A 6,000-nucleotide genomic window follows, 5' to 3' on the forward strand; every position below is an offset into this window, starting at 1 on the left:
ATCCAAATAGAGACTGCAGACAAGAAATAAGAAGAAATCTAAGATTCAGAAGGGCAGCAATGAAGGAATTTAAAAAAATCATCAAGTATAAGGTTATATAAAGATTTTGTATACCTTGGCTCAATTATCAATCCCAATGGAGACTGCAGACAAGAAACCAGAAGAAGACTGAAACTAGGAAGGTTAGCAATAAAAGAAGTAGAAAAGATTGTCAAGTGTAAGGAAGGGCCACTGGAGACCAAAACCAAGATCATCCACCTAAATCACCATGAATGGGTGTGAAAAATGAACAGTAAAAGAAGCTGACATAAAGAAGCTGAATAAAATAAATTCCTTTGAAATCAAAGTACTGGAGGAGGCCTTTGTGGATACCCTGGACTTCCAGAAAGACAAACAAGAGGGTCCTAGATCAAATCAAGTCTCAACTATCCGTGGAGTCAAAAATGTTGAAATTGAGGCTTCTTACTTTGGACACATTATGAGGAGAAGACAGGATTCTCTGGAAAAGGCAAAAATGCTGGGAAAAGCTGAAGGCAGCAGGAAAAGAAGATAACCAAATACAAGATGGACTAACTCCCTAAAGGCTTGAGTCTGCAAGAACTGAGCAGGGCAAGTGTGGATAGGACATTTTAGAGATCACTCATTCATAGGGTTGCTATAAGTTGGAGGCAACTTAACAGCACACATTAGAATATTGGGATTCATTTACTGGGGGCATTTATTTAACATCATAGTAGAAAGTTTTTTTTAATACAAGCTGTTGTTGCTATGTGCCGTCAAGTCAGCTTGTTCTCAACAGCCCTACTCACTTCTGTAAACTCAAACTAGTTTCATAAATTAAACAGGTTGAAGTTTTTTTTTCTCTCTCTATTCATTGTGGGGGGAGATTATGTACTGAGGGGTTTGCCAGGGATCGTTGTCTGGTTTTACAGATCGAATGACTTTTATACCAGGACTTTTTGGAACTGAAGTCTGGCAACATCCAGAAAACCATGATTGGGAGCCCCTGTTAGACTGAAATCCCAGAGCACAGCAAGGTGTGTGCAGTGGGAGTGAAGCCACCAACAGTGGCAAATCATGGCAGATGAAAAGCTTCATTTGATGATTTTTGTGATTTACACAGTGTGACGTTACATGCATCCAAAAATCACCAAAGGAAGTCTGTTTCAGCCCCTTTATTAATAATGTATAGTATCTAAATGCAGAATAGGATTCTTTCCCCTTATCAAGTAGGAAAACAATACTGTATGTCTGAACCATCTTTTGATCCAGGCAGTGCATAAGGAAATGAATGGCACAGTTGGATTATTAGAAGATCAGTGTTCAATTATCTAGCCCCTGTGTAGGGAATATGTGACCCTCTAGCATCCAACATACTGTTAGGTTGCAACTCCTATCCATCTAGTCAGCACAATTATATGAGATCATGGGAAATTCATTCAAGAGCATCACCATGTCTAGACTACTTTTAATGAAACTATTTGCTATAAAGAAATATTGCCAATCATGTGCTGATATAGATGCCCTTACACAGGGGATGGGCATTCTCACAAGGCTCAAATGTTTGTGTAGAACCTGTACCACAAGCCACACTGGGCCCAGAAATGTCTAAATCAAGCCATACACACACACACACACACACACACACACACACACACACACACACACACACACACACACACACACACACACACACACACACACACACACACACACACACACACACACACACACACACACACACGAGAGAGAGGGGGGGGCTGGCTGACTTTTAATTTTTTTCTTTATTTCGGCGTGTGGCATTAGAGAATCTCCCAAAGTCTCCAAAATGAAAAGCAGCATGTCTAGAGACTTTTATTTTTACATATTTATACTGGGATAGAAAAGACAAACAGGCTGCAAGGGCCACTGGTAGCCTGTGGGCCACATGATGGCCACCCTTTCCTTATATCATAGATAGGTGGACATCTCATGGGCTGCATATGTTCTGTCAGAGACCAGGTTTGGTTTCAGTATTCCTGATTCCTTATATATATCTTTTTAAAAATGATACATCGCTCTCTCACTTGCTATACACACATACACTCATTTAGATGTGGGTATCTCCCCATGGCCCTAGAAAGTGCTCTAAAGTGTCAACTTGCACATTTATTTTCAGAAAACAGTCTCCAGATGCTATGTCTTATTTAGATAAACATTTTCTGGAATAGAGCATTTACTGTGTCCATTTTCTCCCCCATTCTGATTCTAGTTTGAAACTAGGACAGAGTTGCCAGCAGAATTCTCAGAGGGACTCTGTCTTTCATTCTTTTTTTAAAAAAAAAAAAAAGCAGAGGAGGCTTCTTTTCAGACACAAAATACACCATACACAAAACCTGTTTGCCCCTTCCATTTCTTTTAAATCAAAGGTTTGTTTCCCACATGAAAAAGAAAATTCTACACATGTTCAGAAAGTCCCAAAGTATAAAGGTAGAAAAATATTGTTGCAAACATAAATAAACAAGATTTTGTTTTAAGGATTCCCTTTGTGTTTTATGAATTAAGCTGCTATTCAGCCCCATTAAGCATCAAAATTGCTGCAATGAGGTCTCAAAATCAGCAGCCCTTGCTATTTTCTAGTTTTTTCCTAAGAAGAATCCAAATAACTTCTCTTCACATATGTGTGGGTTTTTATGATCGCCTAGGAATATAAAAGGGGTCCATTGTTTAGAATCCATAATTCAAAGCCAAGCTATTGCTACAAAGGATATACAATTGATTATACTGATTTCAGGCAGTATAATCAAGTTTGGCACATGCACGAATCAATTCATGGCATTTTGCTACAGGGCCAAGTATCTGATGTAATATATATCATAGCAGTAAGCAAATGTTCCACTCATAATTTAAGGTAAAGAATATACCCTCATATTATCCCAGTCATTTAATGACAATACGCTTGTACAATAGCTATATTTATTGAGCTGGGAGCCTCCTGTTTACTATGCCATTTGGATTCGTTGCTGGCCTTGCCTGGTATGTTGAGTAAAGATTTGTTCATTGTTATCACCATCTATAAATAAATGATCTCCTAAATCCTATCTAAACTGCTGTTTCTCTGGTGGATTTAAAGGCTATGGATCTGAGCAGAATAAAGTTGGATCTTAAGTAGGATATGCTTTTTCCTGATGCATTTTTAGTAATGACAGACCTGAAATGTATACCCCATTTATTCCAACTCAAATTTGTTTCAATCTCCTCATATTAATGGGTAGCTTCTAGTGCATATCAGCATCATCTTGTCTCATCTTTTCCACTGGGTTCTAGTAAAGTTGGGATTTCCTTTCTGCAAGGCGATGCCTACCAAAAAGATTAGGGTAGTATAATGTAAACTGGATGGGATTTTGCAAGATAGTATGAATAAAACCAAACAAAGACCATGTAGTGTGATACTTGAGAATAATAGGAAGTCCCTTTAAGCACATCATTATTTCTTTCTTGAATACAAGGTCCAAACCTTAAAACTAGTTGGGTGAATAATAGTATATTTAAAACTGAAAGCACCAAGTACCTCATTACTGCATAAACTATGAGCATCACCCCCCCCAAAAAACCTAAGCTATTTGTGGCTGCATTCGTATACCTGCTCACATGGGAGCAAAATCTACTGCACTTCCTTCTGCATAAGCATATGGAGGCTTAGCCTATGCTTATTAATTTTACTCAGAGAGCTGAGCATGCTCACTGTGTCACAAGGATTTTACTCTGGCAATTGATAGTGGTGATCTGATGGTAATGATTAGCACTGAGCTAGCTATCGGTGGATCTGGTGGTTCCTCGTAACAATTTAGACCCAATGCCAGTAAATTAAAAGCCCAGATAGCCTCAATGTAATAACTGTCATACGTAGTACCCGCGTTGCAAGAGATGAGCAAATTATTAATTCTTACAATGGGTCGTGTTTGCAGCAGAACTGTGAAGTGCCATTCTGAGCAATTGCCAATAGTTTTGGAGTAATTTCTAGACAAATTCTGCCTTGCCCCAAAGACCAAGGGGGGTGATCAGATATTAACCACATCGACAGTGATGCTAGAGCTCTCGCCTTAGATGTGACACTCTGATCTTGGATGCAATTCCTCACAAACCCTCATGGAAACCTCTGTAGCTCTGCCACAGAGAATGAAGGGTAGATCATGAATGAAAAGTGAGATGGCAGTGACCCAAAGTGATACTTGCCGTATTTTCAAGTAGAGCTTGGAAGAAATGACCCTTTAAGGAGAATTCTTCCTGCAGAACTGCCACAGCTGTTTCCACCCCATCATTATTACTGCTCTCCATTTCCCTTTGGCTCCCCATTCTCCCATTTGACTCCCTCCATTTGCTTGCCTTCCTTACCCCTTGCTTTGTGCCACATACTCCTTTCATTCTTTCCCTACACTGAGCCTCACATTATGCCACCACCACATTATGCCTACTCTTGGTATAAATCATACCAGGTACATAGTATGGCCCTTCCAGTGTGGGAAAGCAGTGCAGTCTACCATCGCTAGGATTCCACACAAGGCTAATTAACAGATCAGGCATTATCCCCGTGTTATAGCTTCTTTCTTTCTAATCCTCTGAATTAACAAGTTTTTTTGTGTGCTCATGGTTACTTTGAACATTTATGATGTCAATAGTAATGAATTTGGGATGCCTGCAATAAGTTACATAAGAGAATACTTTCAAAAAGTAACTTTCTAATTTGTCTTTTCAATTAAATTGTAAGTGGTCGGAACTAGGGAGCAGGCAAGAGAACAGAGGAAGCTCTTATGCTGTGTCTGAAACAGTGGGAAAGGCAGTCTTTAGCATCAGAGTATATCCAAAACAAGGCAGAAAAATCTGCCTTTCCTTGGACATGACAGGTTTTACCAAAGACAGACAACTGGAGGTACGACTGCAGACAACAAAACCCACGCCTTGGTTATCAGCTGTCCAGATTGTGTCTATCTCAGCAAGATCTCTTTCAGAATTCAGGCATTAAGAGCACTCAAGATGAGAGCTACCTGGGCAGAGCGTCCCCTAGGAAGGTAAATCTGGCCATGACTAATCTTCTCATAGTAAAAGTCAAAGCTTCAAAATTTTGCTTCTTGCCCTGAGCTACTGTAAGATAGCACATTTCTCACCTCTTAGTACTGGAGGGAATTTTCATTTTTCTCATGAGTGATGTTTTCACATTTTAAAAAAATGTGCAGTATGGGAAATGGGATCATTTAGCTCTGTTGTCCCCCAATTTGAGGTGTAGAAGACATTCTAATTACTTTTCCTGTGGCAGGCCCAATTTTTTAATAGATATAGTTTCAAACACCAGATGCTATTGGACTACAATGCCCAGACGTTCAAATCACTGGCTGTTTTGGCTAGGGCTTGTGGGAGTCACAGCCTAAGAACATATTAAGAATTACTGAGTTAGCTTGTCTTGCCATGTTTGCTATTCATATATACTTAGCTTCATACAGGGAAAGAATTGTTTTGTGCAGGAACAGAAGTCCTATCTAAACTATACTTTATGCACCTTGCCAAAAAAGAAAAAGATCATGGGAAAAAGCTGGTGTCTTGATATGGCTGTGAAGCTGAGACTTGGGTGTGTGACTCCTTGAGGAGCTGCCTTGCTGGGCAAAGGGTCTTGAGTAGAGTCACAACAGTGGTCAGACTCCTTCACATTCCTACTGTCTGTCACCAAAGCAGTCCTCACCACAACACTGATTTTTGAGAAAGTGAAGCCAGTTATTGTGCAAGGAAGCAAATAGCACAAGAGAACAGGATTGTTCTCAAGGGTGATTTTCCAGTGGTAAGAGGGTATGAGGATTCCTCCTAACCAGTACAGAGGGAGCCACCAGGCACATTCACATACCTCCTTCCCTACTCAGAGTGACAGGGCCGAGGGCCAATTTTCTCTTGTGGCAGCACACAGAAAGATAAGAGGATGCTTGGCAAGGTAGGAATCACAATGGGTGGGTGGAAGGAGGTTTAAAGGGACAG

Source organism: Pogona vitticeps, chromosome 3, assembly GCF_051106095.1.
Source record: "Pogona vitticeps strain Pit_001003342236 chromosome 3, PviZW2.1, whole genome shotgun sequence".
Classification (NCBI taxonomy): domain Eukaryota; kingdom Metazoa; phylum Chordata; class Lepidosauria; order Squamata; family Agamidae; genus Pogona; species Pogona vitticeps.